Source organism: Equus quagga, chromosome 8 (assembly GCF_021613505.1).
Source record: "Equus quagga isolate Etosha38 chromosome 8, UCLA_HA_Equagga_1.0, whole genome shotgun sequence".
Taxonomy (NCBI): Eukaryota; Metazoa; Chordata; class Mammalia; order Perissodactyla; family Equidae; genus Equus; species Equus quagga.
In genome coordinates this window covers 108,819,036-108,841,464 of record NC_060274.1, presented here as the reverse complement: position 1 = coordinate 108,841,464, position 22,429 = coordinate 108,819,036, and the positions used below count along the sequence as shown (strand labels likewise).

The following is a 22,429-nucleotide window of genomic DNA, read 5'->3' as shown; positions in this document are numbered from 1 at the left end:
GTCAAAGCAGGAGAAGCGGTAAAGCAGGAAAAAGAGAGTAAGGACAATACCAAAAGAAAGAAACAAATAAATAAAAGAGAAAGCAGACAAGAACAAGAAAAGTACAATCAGCTGGTATTATTTATGGAGGGACAACCAGCCCTAAGACCTCAATTGCTCGTAACGGCATTATCCTATCACAGGACAAGCATTCCTTTACATATGTGACTAATGTGTTTTTGAAAAAGCATGCACAATCTAAAAATACATATGTCAGCCACTTTGGAAGACAATTTGGCAGTTTCTTACAAAACTAAACATACTCTTACTCTGTGATCCAACAATTACATTCCTCGGTATTTACCCAAAGGAACTGAAAACTTATGTACACGCAAAAGCCTGCACACAAATGTTTACAGCAGCTTTATTCATAATTGCCAAAACTTAGAAGCAACCAAGATGTTCTTCAACAGGTGAATGGATAAACAAATTGTGGTACATCCATATAATGGAATACTATTCATCACTAAAAAGAAAAGAGCTATCAAGCGATGAAAAGTCATGAAAGAATCTAAAATGCATATTACTAAGTGAAAGAAGCCAATCTGAAAAGGCCACATACTGTTTGATTCCAACTATATGACATCCTGGAAAAGACAAAACTATGGAGACAAGAGAAAGATCAGTGGTTGCCAGGACTGAGGGTCGGGGTGGCAGGGTAAATAAGCAGAACACAGAGGATTTTTAGGGCAGTGCAAATACTCTGTATGATATTATAATAATGGATATACATCACCATACATTTGTCCAAACCCACAGAAATATAAAACACCAAGAGTAAATCCTAACATAAATTAGGGACTTTGGGTGATTATGATGTGTCAATGTAGATTCATCCTTGGTAAAAAATGTACCATTCTGGTGGGTAGAGCTGGTAATGGAGGAGGCTATGTATGTGTGGAGACAGGGTGGGTAAACAGGAAACCTCTGTACATTCCTCTCAATTTTGTTGTAAACCTAAAACTGCTCTAAAAAAGTAGTCTGAGAAAAAAATGAAAAAAAAAGCCTGCAATGAGTATTTGCTATTTAAACCAGAATACTAGGAAGTGTTATAATTTTATCTTTTCTTGGCAACTAGATGTCACTGTGGAAAGCACTGATTACTGAACTGTATTGGAATGTCTTTTGGCCTAAGTGCCTTTGAACTGATGTGCACTTTTTAGTTAGACCTTTACTAGTATACCATGCCACTGGGGGAAGGGAGCAGGAAGAGCATGACAGTTTGAGACAAGTGCCACCATAGGCTACTGCTGGCAAACATAAGCTCCACCAAATCATTATTTAAGATGAGAAAGCAAAAGTCTTGGCATTTCTCTCACCAGTGGCAGTGTTGGGAAAGCTCCCCAGCAACAATGTCTCTTCATCAGATGAAGCTGACCCACCCCTCTAATTTCTTCAGTCTCTCCCCACCAGCAGGCATCTTATATTATGCTGAATACATTTGAATGTATAATTATTATTAACTACAAATTATGTACATATTATATATAAACTACATTTGAAGAACATATATTTATATGTAAACTATAAAATATATATATATCACATGTAAACTATAACATTATATAACTACAAAACCATTCAGAAGCATCTAACTATAGGCTATGGTGATTTCGTGTGGAGAAGCTCCTGACTGTGCCTGAAAATCCCTGTCCCCCACCTTTACCGTGATTTCTTATAGGAACGTTGATTTTTGACATAAGTATTTTTTACATTAACATGTTTTTTTAGAGCAGTTTTAGGTTTATAGAAAAACTGAGTGGAAAGTACAGTGAGTTCCCATATACCCCCTCTCCAGGCCCTCCCTATTCTATTAACAGCTTGCTTTAGTGTGGTAAATTTGTTACAATCGATGAACCAATATTAACTAAAGGCCATAGTTTACATTAGGGTTCACTCTTTATGTTGTACAGTTTATGAAATTTGACAAGTTTATTATAATGTACCTTCCATTACAATATACACAGAATGGTTTCATTGCCCCCAAATCCCTCATGCTCCCTCACTCCCTTCTCCCAAACCCTGGCAACCACTGATCCTTTCACAATCTCCATAGTTTTGCCTTTTCCAGAATGTCATACAATACGTGGGCTTTTCAGGTTGGCTTCTTTCACTTAGTAATATGCATTTAAGGTTCCTCCATGCCTTTTCATGGCTTAACAGCTTATTTCTTTTTAGTGCTAAATAATATTCCATCATATGGATGTACCAGTTATCAATTCTTTCTTTCATGCATCATGCCTTTGGTGTCGTATCTAAAAAGTCATTGCCATACCCAAGGTCATCAAGGTTTTTTCTTATGTTATCTTCTAGGAGTTTTACAGTTTTGTGTTTCATGTTTAGGTCTACAATCCATTTTGAGCTAAGTTTTGTGAAGGGTGTAAAGTCTGTGTCTAGATTCATTTTTTGGCATGTGGATGTCCAGTTGTTCCAATACCAAATCTGTTGAAAATACCATCTTTGCTCCATTGTATTGCCTTTGCTCCTTTGTCAAAGATCAGTTGACTATATTTATGGGGGTCTATTTCTGGGCTCTTTATTCTGTTCCATTGATCTTTTTTCTTTTTTTTGGCTGAGGAAGATTTGCCCTGAGCTAACATCTGTTACCAATCTTCCTCTTTTTGCTTGAGGAAGATTCACCCTGAGCTAACATCTGTGCCAATCTTCCTCTCTTTTTTCTTTTTTGAAAGATTAGCCTGAGCTAACATCCGCTGCCAATTCTCCTCTTTTTGCTGAGGAAGACTGGCCTTGAGCTAACATCCATGCCCATCTTCTTCTACTTTCTATGTGGGACGCCTGCCACAGCATGGCTTGATAAGCGGTGCACAGGTCCATGCCCAGGACCCAAACCAGTGAACCCCAGGCCACTGAAGCAGAGCGTGCAAACTTAACCGCTATGCCACCAGTCTAGCTCCCAGTCTGCCTCTATTTTGTATGTGGGTCGCCGCCACAGCATGGCCACTGACGAGTGGTGTAGGTCCGCACCTGGGAACCGAATCCAAGCCACCAAGCATCAAACTTAACCACTAGGCCACAGAGCTGGCCCCCCGGTGATCTATTATTTGTTTATTCTTTCACCAATACCACACTGCCTTGATTACTGTAGCTTTATGGTAAGTCTTGAAGTCAGGTAGTGACAGTCTTCCAACTTTGTTCTTCTTCAATATTGTGTTAGTTATTCTGGCTCTTTTGGTTCTCCACATTAACTTTAGAATCAGTTTGTCAATATCCATAAGATAATGTGCTAGGATTCTGATTGGGATTGCATTGAATCTACAGATCAAGTTAGAATGAACTGACATCTTGACTATATTGAGTCTTCTGATCCATAAACATGGAATATCTCTATTTTAGTTCTTTGATTTCTTTCATCAGAGTTTTTTAGTTTTCCTCATAAAAATCTTGTACATATTTTGTTAAATGTACACCTAAGTATTTCATCTTTTTCACTTTTTAATCAAAAATGGTTAAAACCAAAATTGTACTCAGTGTTTAAAGAGATAAGCATCTCTTATCTGGTAAATCTGTTTACTAGAAAAATTACTGTTTACTCTCATATAAGTTTAAAAACACGTTAAACAATACTACCTAACTCTTCCCAGATGCCACTTATACAGTTTTTCTATACTAAGAAATATGCCATCAATATTTGGTATAGACAGGAAATTGACCAGGTGTATGTCTGATATGTAATGCTCATTCATTCATTTTCTTTCCTTTTTCAACTAAGAATCAACTAAAACAGGATGACAGCCTGTATGTGGCTATCTTGCAATTTCATGTAATCCATAAAACTGTATCCCTTATATAGTAAAAAAAAAAAAACACATAAACTTAAGTGGGAAGGGAGGAAGTAAAGGAAAAAAACCAAGATTGTGGCATCTCTGGATGCCAGGGCTACAAATTTTTCATCTTTATACTTTATTTTCAAAACTCTCTATAAAGATCATATATTACTTTCACACTCCAATAATCAAATATTATGCAGCATGTAAAATGAGTGAACTATAACTACGTGTACCAAGAAAGATTAACCTCATATAAAGTTTAAAAACATACAAAATAATATCTTTTCTATGAATACAAAACATGAAGGGAAAGTTTTTTTAAATGCAGGGGAATGATAAACACCAAATTCAGAATAGCAGTCATAGCTGGGAAGGGAGGAGTCTAGGATGAGGAAGGAGCATCCAGAAGGCTTCAACATTATCTGTGATTTTATTTCTTAAGCCGGGCAGAAAGTACGTGGTATTCATTATATTGTTCTATATCCTTTTTCCTGCCTGAAGTATCTTAAAAGGCAACAGCTACAGAAGTTATACCAAAGTAGTAGTACTTAACTCTAATCTCTTCAAATTATTTAAATGGGATATGGTACTAGAGGAATAACAGAGATAAATGTATCTTCTATAAACGAGAAAATTTTTAGAAAATTTAAAGCAGGAGTTCTGAAGGTGGGTTTCCATGTGTCTATTTACAAGCAAATAATCTGAAATCTACATTCCATAAAATATCTGTCGCACTCATTCCAATCTGTGCCTTGCATATAGATCTCAAAATTAAATCTGTCCAGTAAATGTAACACATAAATTATTTTGAATATGGCCTTATTTCACATTTTCACTTAAAACTCTGGTTGAAAGCAGACTTTTTACTTAGGTCAGTTTTCAAACAGTATTTAGTCTTTTAGGGATGTCATAAAAATAAGATTAACTTCTGCCTGGTATTTTCCAGCTTGGTGACTTAAAATGGTTTCTAACCAGAACGTGGCACCTATAACAAGAAGCACACAGAAGTGGCTCACATCACATAGTAACACAACCCCTGCACTGGCTGTATCCTCTCACATTGTTACATAGGTATGATAATAACCAAAGTCTAGGTAATGCCTATCCTACCCAACTTTTCAGTAGTATCCATTGTAATTTGAAGCAATGACCTTCAAGGATAAAAGGTAAATTCACAAGATGTTTGAAGAAACTCCTTAAAGTAGATCCAGTTATTATTATTTTTTTTTTGAGGAAGATTGGCCCTGAGCTAACATCCGCCACCAATCCTCTTCTTTTTAGGCTGAGGAAGACTGGCCTTGAGCTGACATCTGTGTTCATCTTCCTTTACTTTATATGTGGGATGCCTGCCACAGCATGGCTTCATAAGCGGTGTGCAGGTCCATACCCAGGATCCAAACAGGTGAACCCCGGGCCGCTGAAGCAGAGTGCACAAACTTAACCACTATGCCACCAGTCAGCTCCTAGATCCAGTAACTTTTAACATGAAACAAAAAACTGTGTGGTTTTGATGCTTAGAAATACCTTATGTCTTACAATATTTACTTGAGATAGGAGTAAGTAGTCTTTTTTAAACGTAGGGATGGGGCTTGGGGGTGAGCATGGGGAAAGACCTAGATGGTGCAGAACTAGTACTGTTCCTTCCGATTTCCGCCTTGAATTTTACTGCCCATTCCTACACCCTAGCCCTGAATTAGAAATAGACTATAACAAACAAAACACCTAAAAACAAAGGAGGAGGAGTACTCTTTAGCAAATTTTGAGATTATCAAAACATAGATAGATGGATTGAGGCTTCCACATTAAAAGAAGAGCGTATATCACACCATCTTATGACCCAGTTCCCTGCCCAAAACCAGAGAAGAATAGTCCATAAGCACACTAGGGTATTCATAGGACAGGTTTCCTTAAATGGGGAGGTTACTCAATCTAAACTATCTACCTAGATCTGCAGTTTATACGAACACAGGACTTTTATTCACTATTTTTCATAAAAAGTGATTTGGTTTTTTTTGTTTGTTTGTTTTTGAGGAAGATTAGCCCTGAGCTAACTGCTGCCAATCCTCCTCCTTTCGCTGAGGAAGACTGGCCCTGAGCCAACATCCAGGCCCATCTTCCTCTACCTTACATGTGGGACACCTACCACAGCGTGGCGTGCCAAGCGGTGCCATGTCTGCACCCAGGATGTGAACTGGCGAACCCCAGGCTGCCAAAGCGGAATGTGTGCACTTAACCACTGCACCACCAGGCTGGCCCCCAAAGTGATTTGTTTTTAAGATTCACCTTCCATAACCCTTTTTGGAAAGACTTCACTAGATCACGCACAAGCAGTGGCCTATTGAAATTTAAACAAGATGCTTGCTTTTCAGATCAGAATCATTTTACTTGAGGATCCTCTCTTAGACCACTACAAAATTTAAGGATCCAAAAAGTAGAGGACTCAGGGGCTGGCCCCATGGCCCGAGTGGTTAAGTTCACGCACTCCGCTGCAGGCGGCCCAGTGTTTCGTTGGTTCGAATCCTGGGCACGGACATGGCACTGCTCATCAAACCACGCTGAGGCAGCGTCCCACATGCCACAACTAGAAGGACCCACAACAAAGAACATACAACTATGTACCAGGGGGCTTTGGGGAGAAAAAGGAAAAAAATAAAATCTTTAAAAAAAAAAAAAGTAGAGGACTTAACAGAAACCTAACAAGGGGCCAGCCCCTTCGCACTCTGCTTCAGTGGCCCATGTGTGGTTCCCAGGCATAGACCTACACCACTCCTCTGTCAGTGGCCATGCTGTGGTGGTGGCTCACATACAAAAAGAGGAAGATTGGCAGCAGATGGTAGCTCAGGGTGAATCTTGCTCAGCCAAAAAGAAAGAAAGAAACCTAACAAGGCTGAAATTGTTGGCGCTATACTTATATCCTTTTCCTGTGCATTTCTGAAACCAGTCAGTTCTAATTTCAATGTCACCCTATATTTAATTCTTTTTTTCATCATTTTCATCATTTGCACTTACTGACTGTATTATCATCCACATTCCATTTGTTCACCCCATTCCCACAAATGTCTGTGGAAAAGCTCCCTAATCAAGACTGCCTAGATAGATGTAGGCAGCTACATAATTTCACTCACCAAGTTTTGTCCTGTTAAAATGTCATTATATCACATTCACCAAAAGAAATTCTTTGAGCACCTTTTCTATGTAAAATCTTGGACCAGAAATTGAAGGAGGACATCTAGAGGATTAAGGACCCAAAAAGTAGGGGGATTAGTTTAACCCTCAAATGGCTTACAGAAGTAATTCTCAAAGTGAGCCATGGAACCCTGGGTTCCCTGAGACTTTTTCAAGGGATCCATGAGGTCAAAACTATCTTCATAACAAAGAGATTATATGCCTTTTTTCATTGTGCTTATATTTGAACTTACGATGCAAAAGCAATGGTAGGGTAAAACTACTAGCACCTTAGCACAATTTAAGGCAATGGCACCAAAGTGAACTAGCAGTAATTATATTCTTCACCTTCCCATACTTACAGTAAAAGTAAAAAAAAAAGTCAATTTTATTTAAGAATGTGTTGAGGAAAGAGCAAGAATTATTAACTTCATTAAATATTCATCTCGAGTTCATGTCCTTTTACTATTCTGTGTAACCAAGTGGAAACTATGCATAAAGCACTTCTGCATTCAGAAGTGTGATGGCTGTTTTAAAAAGCACATGTACCATGTTTTGAGTTGCAAAGTGATTTAGCCACTTTACCCGAAGGAACACCATCTTCACTTGAGAGAGTGGCTGACAAACTATCTGGTTATTGAAACCTGGGTAACTGATAGATATTTTCTTAAAAATTAACAAAGTGAGCCTGTCACTTCAAGGAAAACAACTGACAGTATTTGTTGCCAATGGTAAAAATTGTTATTTCAAGTGATAATTAGAATTTTGGAAAACTTCTATCTGCCACAGTGAGCTTGATAGCTTCCCATTACTGAAAAGCCTTTTCTGATGAGATCAGTGGGAGTGTTAATGAATGTGATTTTTGTGTCAACACATGGAAGATCTGCATAACTCAGTAAACTAATATTTTCCAAATGACCAATGTATGATGTTACAAAATGATGCACATGTTAAAAGATCCATTCAACGTACAAGATCCATTCAACGTACATGTTAAACCAATAGATTTCAATGTAACAAAGTACAGTTATGGTTTCAGATTCCACGTTGCAACTCACCTTTAAGAAATTAATACTGCTGAGTTTTGGTGTAATATCAAAGAAGAATATCCACAATAATCTCAAAAGGCTCTTAAAATACTCTTCCCTTTTCTAACTACATATTTGGTGTGAGACCAGATCTTCCTATACTTTAATCAAAGCAACATATTGCAGCAGGTTGAGTGCAAAAGCAGATATGAGAATCTAGCTGTCTTCTATCAAGCCAGACATGAAGGAAATTTGCAAAAACTGCAAAACACCACCATTCTTTTCACTGTTGTTTTTTGTTTTGGAAAATATAGTTATTTTTAATCAAAATATTTCACTTATTTTAACGTGTAGTAGGTATACTGTTATTTTAAAATTAATAAGCATTTTTAAAATTTCTGCTTTAATTTCTAATACAGTAAATATCAAAAATCATAACCCACATAAACAAAAACTCGAGTCCTCAATAATTTTTAAGAATACAAAAGGGTCCTGAGACCAAAGACTAAGAACTTCTGGCTTACAGTGTAATGAGAGAGAGGGGGAAAAAACCAAATAACCCAAGGTAGAATGTAATGACTGCCACAGCCCTCCTATTCTTGGACATTCCAGCTCTTCCTCAACTAGACCTACGCTATCTACCAGTCTCTTGGAATAATTTATTTAGCCCTGTTGTCAATATAATCAAAATGAGTAATTCATTTAGCAAGCATGAAAAGGGCTCAAGCAATACCATGATAATGTGTTAAACCAATTTGAATTGATGGGTTTTTCTTTACTTGTTTTCTAAATAAACATCCTGAATTAAAACTGGTCTTACTTCTCTGGTATAAACTCAGCCTACAAAGAGAATTCCTTCACAAAAGACTATATAATATACAACTTTCTTGGAAATGCATCCCACACAATCAAAATGGTAAAGGAAGCTATGGAATTTGGTTCCCTGCCTCTCAACAATAGCGCAAAAAAACTAGAAATCCCACACTGGTGCTGAGGATCAGAATACAAAACATGTCATTGGCGGGGGGGGGGGGGGGGGGGGGGGGGGGGGGGGGTGGTGGAAAGCACTTTCTAGAGGACCACATGCATATAAGCAATCATTCGTGTTTTTTGAAAGGGAGACACAAACACACACACTTTTGCTTAGCCTACCCTGATGGATACTCAAGAAACCAGTAGTGCTGGTTGTTTCTTGACAGAGAAACTGTGGGAAAGAAATTTTTCATTTTTCACTGAATTCCTCTTATGTTGTTTGATCTTTTAACCATTTGCCTGTAATACTTATTCAAAAATAAATATTTTTAAAACATATTTCTACATCATCTTTTATCTCAAATGCAAATAATATCAGTATGACAATAATACGGAAATCATTAAAAGTATATTTGTTAAATAAGCAATGGACACACATCTCATATACCTGACAGAAGCATCAAAAGCAAGGTGTCCATCAACCTGTAGGCAGTCAGCCACTGATTATGTGCAGGAGTTATCTAGTGATGCCATCCATCTGCCCAATATAATTGACACATTGCTACTTCAATGGTAACTCTTTTCCTTTTTATACTCACCACAGCATTTAAGAAATACTCTCTGAATAGCACCAAAGTAGGTTAAATTTAAAGATTCCTTTAAACCATGCAGCAACATTAAATTCAGCATAATTTAGTTCCTATTATGCAGGAGGCACTATGACTTGATAACGTAACACTTGTAATAAAATGTTAATACTTGACAATGTGCACTTGGATCTAAACACAATAGAGGTTTAATAGTTACACCAATGAAAAAGACCTGGAGGTTTTAACCAATTCTAAGTTTTAATGAGCCAATCTTATGATGTGGTTACAAATAAACCTAATTCAAACTTCTGCTACTACGTTAATCAGAGTGGCTATACACCGCCCAGCAAACAGAAATTGGACTCACTGTAGTTTGTACTTCCCTGACCAGTCATGCTGGACTCTAGGCCACACATGATATCTAGGGACCCTGACAAAGTGCAGTAAGGTCAGAGTAGTTTGTATGTGGAAGGCAACATTTAAAATGAGTTAGCTACCAATGTGTCAAGTACTTCACCTGAATTTTCCTTAAATCTTCACATATCAATCGTACAGGCATTATTATCCTTGTTTAATTTTTATTTATTTATTTATTTTCAGATTGGCACCTGAGCTAACAACTGTTGCCAATCTTTTTTTTTCCTGCTTTTTCTCCCCAAATCCCCCCAGTACATAGTTGTATATTTTAGTTGTGGGTCCTTCTAGTTGTGGCATGTCGGACGTCTCCTCAGCATGGCCTGATGAACGATGCCATGCCCGTGCCCAGGATTTGAACCAGCGAAACCCTGGGCTGCCAAAGCGGAGCGCGAGAACTTAACCACTCGGCCATGGACGGGGCTGGCCCCCATATCTTTGTTTTAAAATTAAGGAGATTCAGACTCAGAAACGTTAAGTAAGTAACATGCTCAAGGTTGCAAAGCTCGTAGGTGACATTATCAGAATTTAAACCCAGAGGCCCTGTAGTGGGTTGAATGGTGGCTCCCAAAAAGATATGTCCACATCCTAATTCCTGAAACCTGCGAATGTTACCCTATTGGGAAAAAAAGCTCTTTCAGATGTAACTAAGTTAAGGATTTTGAGATGAGGAGATCATCCTGGATTACCCAGGTTGGTCCTAAATCCAATAACAAGTATCCTTGTAAGAGTGAGGCCAAGAGAGATTATATAGACAGAAGGGTAGGAAAGAATGTGCCCACAGAGGCAGAGACTGGAGCGATGTTAGCTACAAGGCAAGGGATGCAAGCAACCACAAAAGCTGGAAGAGGCAAAGAACAGATGCTTCCTTAGAGCCTCCACAGCACTGTGGCTCTTCAACACCTCATTCCTGATTTTTGGCCTACAGAACTATGAGAGAATAAATTTGTGTTGTTTCAAGGCACCAAGTTTACGGTAATTTGTTATGATAGCCCTAACAAACTAATACAGCCCCCAAACTATCTTTCCAGCATAACCCACTACCTTTCCAAGAAAGCTGAAGGATCTAGGGATTTAGATATGGCCTACCTACATCGTTGGTACGGCCACATTAAGAAGCTTTATCTTCATCCTAAATTCAACGGAGGACGTGATGAAACTTGTGTATTTACAACAGATCAATAAATGCTGCCTGCAATGAGAATGGACTAGTGCTCAGCTAGACTGAATGCAGGTAGACCAGTTACAGGTTACAGCACCAGTCCAGAAAAGAAACAAAAGCAACTCAGACAAAAGTGGGGATGGTAGAAATGAAGAGGACAAGTGGAGTTTATTTGGAAAGTTAAATAAACAGGATTTGATGATATGGAAAGACCAAGGTTTCAGTTCTAAAAAACTGGATGAAACGCTGGGACCCTTCACTGAGGTAAGCAAGAGTGGAACAGGGCCAAGTTTGAGAAGGGAATTTCACTTTGGGATGAAGTACATCTGAAGCATCCAAGAAATGTCAATTAGGCCATTGGATATAGAGTTCTGAAACTATTGGCAGGCCAAATGAGTGGGCAGATTTACATGGAACAGCTGCACAAACTTTTTAAGGGAAAATAGTTATTGTTATAAAATAATCATTATTCTTAAAAAAAGGATAATTTCAAAATCATGCTAGCCTAAAAGATAAGAATCACTACTGTACCAAAAGCCCTAAATTAATACTAATTGAAGATTACCTATTTAAATGGCATTGGATATATACCACTCATTTAGCTACAAAATAGATTTCTTTCAAACGAAAACAATCTACCTTGATGGATTCTCAAGGTAGAATTAGCTACTGCTCTCACACCTTTCAGACATGAAAACTGAAGACAAACGCAAGCAAAAAGTTTGTACTTTTTATTCCCAAATTCTCCACTTCTCCCTATGTCTGTAAAATACTGATTTAAGCATCTTAATTGTCAAGTATAAATGATAACGTTTTTCTCCTAGAAAAGATCCCAGTCTTCATATTGGAAGGGAAGAGAATAAACACACTTTTTTCTTCTGACAGACATCTCCACAGGCTTTATACTAAGATGAGAAGTGACTAAATTACTTTAGATATTAATTGCAGTAACTAATGAAGTATTTACCCTAGGTTTGCTTTCCATTTTGTATAAAAAACAACAAACCAGCTACCAAATAAATGAGTAGGCAGGAAAATTGGATTAGATTACTAACTCTAAAGAGAATCCACTGTATAAAATCTTTAAGGAAGTCAACTCAGAGGAAGATCCAGCTATTCTTTACATAAAATTAGAATTTTATATATATATACATATATCACATACTTCATTGAGGGAGAGCATGAATTAGATTACATAACATTTTATATTTGCAAATAAAAATATTTATATTTTATGTATATAAAATCTTTTGAACTCCTCCTAGTTAATGCTAAAACAACAGGCATTTTTAACACCTCTGTATTACACTATTGCTACTTCTAATATCTAACTTGCTCTTGATGGGAATATAACAACTCAGAAGGTCCCGGGGTAAAACAGAAGACCAATCATATATCGAGACAAACTTGTTCACTTCAGTAACTATCCTGCAAATAGGAATCTTAGCTCAGGGAAGTATGAGAGCAGAGTGGAGAAGCAGCAAGTTAACATGTGAAGGAATGTGAGGTTAACCCAGGATTTAGCTCTCATTCTTCACTAAGTGAGCTTTCACAGGCAGGCCCTTCCGCCCTTACTCCAGACCCTTACCTCAGCAAAACCACACAGAGCATGAAACAGACAGTAAGCACTTCCTGGGCAAATTTTTATTTGGAGGGAAACTTTTAAATATCTTTTAATTTCATTAAAACAAATGGATTTATAACCACCTCATTAAGAATGTTTCAGGGTAGAAATAGATAAATCCAATATCCTTAGGTATTTTTGGTTCGAGACAGTATGCACAGTATCATTTCATATAATCATATACAGTATGTATATGTAGATGTGTGCACACACATGCTACATATATACTTAGGAATATCTAAAACCATACATATCAAAATAGTGTTAATTATCTATATATGATAGATCACAATTATTTTTAACTTTTTGCTTTTCTACCATGAACGCATATACATACATTTTTACTTTAAGAAAATTCATATTTATTGTTTAACATGTCATAACAGACTCAGAACTAATTTTAGAAAGAATTTTTATTTAGAAGAAACTTTAAATATCATTTCTGTCCTCTTCATTTTTCAAGTGGGGAAAAAGGCCCAGTGAGGATACATGACTTAGCACGCCCAAAATCTGATAGTGAGTCCCTAGGCCATAATTATTCATATTTATGTTTATGTTTTCTGGTTATAAAAGTTGATGCATTTTCATTAAAGACAATCTGAAAAATAATGAAAGCTTCAAGAAAGAAAATGAAAATCACCTATATGCTTATAAACCAAAGATAATCGATTTGTGGGGGTTGTTTTCTTTCTAACATTTTTCACCATAAAAAATATATTTTCAATGAAAAAAACTTAAAATATAGAGCCAAAAACTAAGGAAGACAAAAATTTTAACACCCAGTCACATAACTGGTGATACCAGAATTATTTCTTCTTTAGACTTAGTACCTGAAGCCAGTTTTCAGCGAAGAGACGTTCTATGACGGTGTTTTTATTTAGCAAACCTTGGCTGGTTCTTTAATTTGTAGGTTATTTTTATATGGAAGATCTATTACTAAGAATTTTATTTCATAATTGTTTGATGAAAGACAAAGGACCAAAAAAAGTAAGCAAAGAAAATACTCCAGTTCTATTTAGGGATCTTCTTTGTAGATTTAGCGAATGTAAGGATAATCCACAAATACAAGCTAATTACAAAGTACATAACACAAGTTTTCTGTAAGATTAAGTAATATATTTATTCTTATCATTCTTGTATTTACCAATACTTTTACAGGGTATCCTATAAAATATTGCCAACTGGCATTAATTATAGAAAAAATATCATACATTATGAGCAAATATATTTATAAAAACAAGCTAATGAAACTCAAAGTAAGTTACTGAACCACCATTAACTCAATTAGCAAGACATTAAAAAATACTGTTTATTTCATCTTTATCTCATCCTTTTAAAATATCTACCTTCTACATATATGCACATAAATGTATTAGTACAATAGCATAGGAACATCATTTGTAAATAAATGTGATTCAGAAATGTGTGTTCAAAATTTTACTTGGAAAGATAACAAAAGTTGGAGACCACTGCCCTAGAATCTAGGCCCTACCTGACAAAACTGTCTCCTACTCTAATTTCAAAGATCCAAAGCTTAGAGGGAAAAAAGCAAAAATGACCAATTATCTAAAATTTCAGAATGAAAGATCTTGGGAACCAAGTAAGTTCTAGTATGGAGCATTATTAAACAATTTGCTTAAATTTCTAAATTTTATTAATCAGTTAAGAAATGTGAACACTGGCAATTGTTCACATTAACTCATCTGAGACCTCAAAGCATTCCATAATTGTCATATTTCAGAAAGACCATATAAAATAGACCAATGGTGCTTTCATTTCATGAAAATTTAAGTAAGGAAAAGTAAGGAGAGAAGAAATATCTTGCCCCAGATCATTTGATTGAAAGATTTGTGCATTTTAGAAATTTTCCAAAGTATAACTCCCAACTTAAAAATGAATTTTTCAGTGCAATCTATGAACCATTTAGCTTTCTTTCAACTCACTTTCTCTTTAAAACAATAATAATTTGATCCCCCCACAAAGCCTACTGTATACAGTGCATGAACAGTCGTCTACTAGTGTGAATCCTGGAGTATAAAAAACCAAGGAATCCAGAAGACTTCGGCAAAACTCTGAAATGGGTTAAGCTTTGCTTTGGCATGCCTCCCACCTTCCTTCTGGTGTTCCTACTCCCGTCTCCTAGAGATGCTGCATATCTTCCCAAAATTCCTCACCTGAGACACCCACTCAAAATTTCTTTCCCTTAATCTATCCCAGTCAGTCAAGATAACTGATTGCAGGCAATTAACACCATGAACAGTTGACTTAATCATTAAAATTACTGACAAGGCTCTTGACTTTTCTGTGTGTCAAGAAACCTTTGAGAATCTCATAAAAGTTATGGACCCTCTCCCCAGAAAAAACACATAGGCACATGCACACAATTCTGCATACAATTTCAAGAGGTTCAGAGTCACACAGGCAAAACATATTCATGAACCCCAGAACTACAAAACCCAGGTAAAAAACACTGCACTTAACATGTAACTATCATAAAACCTCAAAATCTTTTAAGAGGAATTTGCATTTTAAGAGACTATAAACTCAGATATGATATACTATATACTCAAATACATAAACTCCAGTTATCAGAATTTAAGTCACCTCCCAAAGCTTTTGAGCTGTAATTCCCATGAGAGAAGGGGAGTAACAGGCCCTATTTCTAAGCATGGGTCTTCTATTAAATTGAGTTTTACATAGGCCCTACCCCTATATTCAATAATGCTTTAGAAACCTATTGTGTTTATCATGATTCCTGGCAAAACAATATATATACATACACACACATAAACACATTCAGAAATTTTCTTTTTATCTCTTAATTGCCAAATCCAGGGTTTTTTTTGGTTTTTGGGGGGGGGGGATTTTGAGGAAGATTAGCACTGAGCTAATATCTGCTGCTAATCCTCCTCTTTTTGCTGAGGAAGACTGGCCCTGAGCCAACATCCGTGCCCATCTTCCTCCATTTTATATATGGGACGCCCACCACAGCACGGCGTGCCAAGTGGTGCCATGTCCGCACCCGGGATCCGAACCGTCAAACCCCGGGCTGCCGAAGCCGAACATGTACAATTAACTGCTGTGCCACCGGGCCGGCCCCAGCAAATCCAGTTTTTACCCTAATGAGCTCTCTGTAGTATTTCACATTGCTAAATTCTGTTAAAATTCCCTTAATCCCTATCCTCAGCTTCTTCAATCCTCTACCACTTATCTTATCTCTTTAGCCACTCTTTTTCAACTTTCCTGAGAGGCCCCTCTTCTTCCACTGGACTCTCAGATGTAGATGCTACCCAAGGTTGCCCTTAGTCTTCTCCTCACTCCTGATATTATTCTCTTTTGCAGTTTCTATACATTATGCTAATGAATACAAATCTCTTAACTGATCTCCACTTCCCCTTGAGCTCTAGCCCAATCTTCAGATACCTAACCTATTTGACACATATTGATTCCCACATCTAGAATCATACCCTATTACCTTCCTGCTCAAATTCTGTTCTTCCTATACACTCCCTATCTTTAAGGTATCATCATCCATTAGCCATATAATCTTCCTCCAAGCTCTTCCCAGTCAGGTCACAGTCTCATCAGCTACATTTTCCACTATCCTCCAAGTACAGCAAAATCTACTTGCTATTTCTCAAATCAGACTATCAATGCCCTTCCTCTAGCCTCTTCTTCTCTAAGAGTAAAAAAACAGCTACTACCCTTCAAAGTCCTCCTTAAATACCCCCTACAAGAAGTCTTTCCTAACCTCACCTATTTTCCCTGCATCACTCACCCCCTCCCAACAAGGAATTCTTCCCTCCCTCTATAATTGCATACCACTTTCTTTACTCTGTCTTGATTCTCAACAAGTTGTATTATAGTTAACTGAGCCCTTATCTTTCTCCCCTACAGACAAGGCCCATGGTTTATTTGTTACTCTAGCACCTAGCACACACCTGGAATATAGTACATCTTTAATCAATGTCTGGTGAATGAATGGCAACACTCCAAAGTAAGGACACATCTAAGGTAATTCTCAATGGAGGGTATGCCTCATCCTCTTGAATATCCAACAAGAATTAAGTTCTCTAGTCCCTACCTCCCCATTTCCAGTCCATTGCTTAGCTTTAAGCAATGTTTCAAGGGACATTTCCTCACTTCCTCTTGTTCTTTGTAGGTTTAGCTGCCAGCCTAACCACATTAGCATTCAGTAGCAGCAGCAAAACAGACACTCCAAGTCCTAAAAAGCAAAGACTTTACAATTACCAAGAGTAAAATACAAGCTCGGTTTTTAAAATGGTCTTAATGTTTATACATACAAAGCTCATTCTTCATGATGATTTTGTAAAAGGCTTGGCATAGTTTATCCAACAGGCACCATTTAAGAGTTCTCAAGAAAATGTCCACTTAAACTGTCAAACTTTTCACATTTGTAACCACAGAAATCAGCATGCATGAATTAATCTAAGTACTATGCTTATATACTAAACAATACACTATAAATAGCAGATAGTCTAAATCATCAAAGTGATGATCCATACACAAGTAGCTCTTCTAGCTTCTTTGAAAAATACTACACTTCCAAAATTCCAGTGAGCATCCCAATCTATAAAACTAGATTCTTTTGGGGCTGGCCCCGTGGCCGAGTGGTTAAGTTCGCGCGCTCCGCTGCAGGCGGCCCAGTGTTTCATTGGTTCGAATCCTGGGCACGGACATGGCACTGCTCATCAAGCCACGCTGAGGCGGCGTCCCACGTGCCACAACTAGAAGGACCCACAACGAAGAATATACAACTATGTACTGGGGGGCTTTGGGGAGAAAAAGGAAAAAAAATAAAATCTTTAAAAAAAAAACTGGATTCTTTTACCAATATCATTTACTCTCCCCCAACACACACACACACACTCCTCCCTTATTAGACATGACTTCCTCAAGAAATTATCTGATAGCTCAGTAGCAGTTGGATAAGGCAGGCTACCAAGTCTGGGATTCTAGAAAAGATTCCTTATGGTCAGCTTATTGTCTAAGTGACTGTTGTTGGTGATACAATACAGATTGGCCTTAAGGGGTCACAGATGTGGTACGCCTGCCTTAAGTGTGCCCTCGTTGTCTTTTCTAAATATACTAGAACATCTCTACAGAGTTGTATTTCTGATTTTTCTTCAGTTCAAATAAGTGCTCACATTTTAGGCCAAAAGGCCACATGACGAAAAGGGGAAAAAAAACAACACACAGACACGATGAAATCTTTTTGAAGCTTCGGTAACTAAACTGCATTGAGTGGGGTCAAAAACACATCAGCCTAATTCTGAAATGCACTTCAGAAAAAATATACATTCCAAGGTATACATAATCTACTTATTTTCCTTGAGCAGTCAAAAATTCTTTTCTTTCCTAAGTTTTGTCCATATTACATCAAAATAACTTCAGACAAAGCATTCTTGTTGCTCCAGGATTAAAAGTTTCCAATAGCTCAATATGGTTGTAATCTTCTGGAAACACCTGAAATTGATTTGTTTCACCTCCTTTACCATTTCTCTTCAGCCTGTTCACCTTAGTAGAATACTGATGGATAAAAGTGCTAACTGAAAAGCCAAGAAAGTAGATAATCCACCCCTTAGTTAATAAAGAAAGAATTATATGATACATAATACACAAAAATTAACATGTATCCAGAGCCTCAAAAGACACTGATTGGACTTGGTCTAAATAAAATGTTTCTAAAATAAACTTAAGTGGCTTTCTTTCTCATTGCTGTTTTACTAAGCATTCATGGAAAATTATATTTGGGTAAGCGGAAGACACAAGCTTTAGCTCTCAAGGAAAGAACAGACAGAAAATGTTCTTTAGTATAAAACATCTGAAATGTTTTTTACAAAACCAAAGATTGGTATTTATTTCTAAGATTGATTTTCCAAATACTATTTATAAATGTATTAATAGGCATCACACAGTCACACACATCTAAATCCAAATATCGAATTTCCTGGACTAATTACAGCCCCAGAGATTACACTGAAACTCTTGAGGTTAGAGTAGACCCTTCTGAGACTCAAGAGCCCACAGAGCTTCCCTTTACTCTCCAACTCTTCACAGTGGCACTGAATGGATGAACAAGCCCGCTGTAGCATGAAGCACGGTGCTTGCCTAAAGATATCTGACAGTAGCTAAATGTATGCAATAACTTCCTGTTCTCCAGAGAACTGGAGGTTATGCTTCTAAAGGCTGACAGTTTACAGGCCTTCCAAAACCAAAAAATCAGCATGCCTTTTCAAAATTTGTAAAATTGTGAAAAAAATTTTATTTCAACAATCACTATTCATTATTATTATTCTCCAACAGTTACTGAATGCCTTATTATATATAAGAGAAAAGGTATAAAAAATTTAATCCCAGACCACAAGGAGCTTAAATTTCCCTTAAAAGTCACCCATCTGTGATTATTTCACATAAAATACTTCTTAAAGATAACCCAGGGTCTGGTTTTGCTTGAACCTACAGCATATAGGCGATGCAAATTCCGGTATTTAAATCATGGGAAGTTGGTTTTCAGGTCCTTAACAAAATTAGAGATTGATGCATAATTGTGATTTAATAAAACAAAAAAACCATAATTTGGGGTTCCATTGTTATATACAAAAATTGGGAGGGAAACACAAAATCCTTTCTCTTCTAATCCCTTCTATATCTGGACATGGGCTCTCATTATCTCTTATCCCTAGAGTTACTTTCCTAAATCCAGGAGCTAAACTTCCTTAAAACCTAGTAAAATAACTATTTCTATGAAAGTCCTAGTAAAATAACTATTTCTACGAAAGTCCTGGTTCGGGGATAAGAAACTTTCTTTTTTTTGCGCTAAATGAGAATATGACCACTGACTACTACGCAAAAAGTCATTTTCCCTCATATATGTTGCATTTGAGATGGGTGGAGGGGGAACCCATGCCAGATGAAATCAAAGGACTTCAAAGATAGGAAACAGTAACCCTTAACCTGATGGATTCTGTTGAAAGCTACATCTAACTCCTGTCAGAAGAAAAAAAAAAGTCTCACAAAACATTCTGCACACAATTTAGGACCCGAGTTAAGAATAAGTATGCTACAGTACATATGACAACTATATGTTTGCTTTCATGCTCATAAAATAAGGAAATTACACTAAGATGTGCAGGCAGAACTAGTCATATTTTCACTACCATACAGGATAACACATCAAGAACTTTCAAACACAGTTCTAGGGAGTCAGGCTTCTACTGAATTAAAAAAAAAAAAAAACCGAAACACCAGCATCTCCGAGACTCCCGTTCCCCTCTTCCCTTGAGTGAGGAACAACCAAATAACTTACTGTTCAAGGCCAAAGGAAAAGGAATTTTTTTAAAAGGCTGGGTCTAGATGAAACGAGAAAAGGATCACCATGAGCACAGGTGATGCACTGGAACAAAAGACGTGACATGTGCATACCCATTCTCCTGCCAAGAGCTGTCTAAACTGACAGGCTCACTAACACCATCTTTCACCTGAAGAGTTTCCCAATACGCTGTCTCTACACACTTAAGAAAACGTGAATTTTGCTCCGACCACAGGAAGAATTAAGCATAACTGCAACAAGCTTTAAAGTAAGCAATTAATATATTCTAATCTAACGCGTGAAAAGAAGGGATGGAGACCAGGCAATAGCTCCTCCATCTGGCTGGAGCAGATAACATTTGAAGCCCTAAAAATATTAAGATTTTAAAACAACTTCAAGTTCTGATGGGCACAGTCAGATGCACTGCAGAAACTCTGGGACCAACAGCAACGACACAACAGGTGAGAGAGGCAGTGGACATTATCGTACAATAAAGTGGATAACATGCAGGGGCAAACCCTTGAGTTCCCCAAAAGGCCGGGGAAGGGGGTAATACCCATGCTCAAGGCCATCTAGAGCCCCTGTCTTCACAGTGGCATAGGTTCGGTTCCTTCCGAGGGTCGCGCCACTCCCCCTCTCCCAGTGGACCATCACCCCAGGCACAGAAGAACCGAGGCCCCTCCACGGGCAGCATCTCAGCTGGGGAAGAAAACACAATGTCGCTCCTTATTTCTGCGTACAAAAGGACTTTGCGCCCTCCTTCTCGAACTGCCGCCGCTACGGTCCGGGCCGCCTCCTAACTTGCAAGAAGGTGGGCAACGCGCCATATTCCAGCGTCCCCCAGTCTACCTGGGTAACAAGCCCACGCCACCCCGGCGGGAGGGAAGCTTCGGAGGTCGCCCAAAGAGCCAGCCTCCTCTCCCGCAGGAGACAGCGGCTCCCGCGCCCCGGCCCTGCCCGCCGCGCCGCGCCGCGCCGCCCGCGGACCAGACCCGGGAAAGGCCGAGGGGGCGAGCAGGGAGCCGCGGCTCCGGTCCCGCGCAGCCCGCCCACCTCCCGCTCCCGGGCCCGGCGCGTTCTCCCGGGCCTCCCGCTCCCGAGCCCGTGGGCAGGCCGGGCCCGGGGTTCCACGGCGGAGAGGAGGCCGCGGCCCCGAGAGCCTCAGGCGGCGGGGGAGGCCGGAACCCTGGGGCTCTCAGGAGGGCAGCGCCTCCCTCCCGAGCCCGCCAGGACGCCTGGGGCCTAGTGCGGCCTGCGCATCCTCGGGGTGGCGGTTTGACTGGGCCGGGCCAGGGCCCCCCGCCCGAGGCGGGCCGAGTCCGGTGGGGGCCCAGGCCCGGAGCCGGGGGCGGCAGGGTGCCGGCTGCGGGGCGGGCCGGCCGGCCGGCGGGCGGGCGGCGTGTTGCGGCTGCGCCGGGGCTGAAATAGCTGGAGATTGCGCGGTAGGGCACTCACCTCAGAGCGGCTGCGCTACCGTGGGCCTGCGCCGTGGAGACTGCGACCGCGCCGGCTCCTCGCAGCCTCCTGCCACCAGCGGCAATGGCGAGCGCTGCCGCCTCTGCCGCCGCCGCCGCCGAGGAGGGGGAGGGGAGGGAGAGGAGGCACGCACGCGACGCACGGCTGGCTTCCCCGCCCGGCGGCCGCCATGATGGGGAGGTCGGCGCTGCCTCGGCGGGGCTGGGCGGGAGGGCGCTCTGGGCCGGGGTCCCTGCTGCCCCCCGCGACATCCTCGCTTCGCTTTTCGCTTCAAAGCTTTGGGTGGGGCCGGAATCACGAAAGCAGCTGAACTAGTCAAATGCGGACGCCCCGGAGAAGTGGCGCAGGGCTGCCCAAGATGGTTGCTAATCTGGAAATGGTAATGCTTCTCGCCCCCCAGCCCGGGGAATCGGGACCTCCGGAATACGCCTCGGCGGTCGGAAAGGGGCTTCCCGGCGCTTTCCGCAGCCGCGCCTTGCCAGTCGCGTCCTCACCCTCTCTCTGGAATGACCTCTGCTTCCCTATTTCAAACTCTGCCCAGGTATTTAAAAGCAAAAGTTTTTGTACAAAGCAGTATATTAATTTTTTCGCTCCTTCATGCGTTCTCTGAACATGTCTAGAGGGCCCTTTCTGTGCCAAATATTGTTCTGGGCGCGCTGGAGATGCACCTCTTAGGAAGACGGAAGTCCTCGCTCTCTTTGAGCTTATACAGTGAGTGGAGGGAGTCAAGCAATAGGGACCCCCAAGCAGGTGCCTGAGAAGTCAGGAGGGGTGGATAGCAGAAAAACTAACGTTAGAGACACAGGAGAGGTCGTTTTTGTTGTTCTTTGTTTTTTAA

At 39.6% G+C, this 22,429-nt stretch overlaps 1 protein-coding gene across 1 annotated transcript in view; it reads right to left on the bottom strand.

Moving 5' to 3' along the window:
- The window catches only part of NRF1 (nuclear respiratory factor 1), a 123,902-nt gene extending 102,217 nt beyond the window's left edge, over positions 1 to 21,685 (bottom strand). Inside the window, exon 1 of the mRNA XM_046670396.1 lies at positions 21,571 to 21,685. The gene's annotated coding sequence lies outside the window, so the exon portion shown is untranslated. The remainder of the gene's footprint in view (positions 1 to 21,570) is intronic.
- Positions 21,686 to 22,429: the final 744 nt, after the last annotated feature.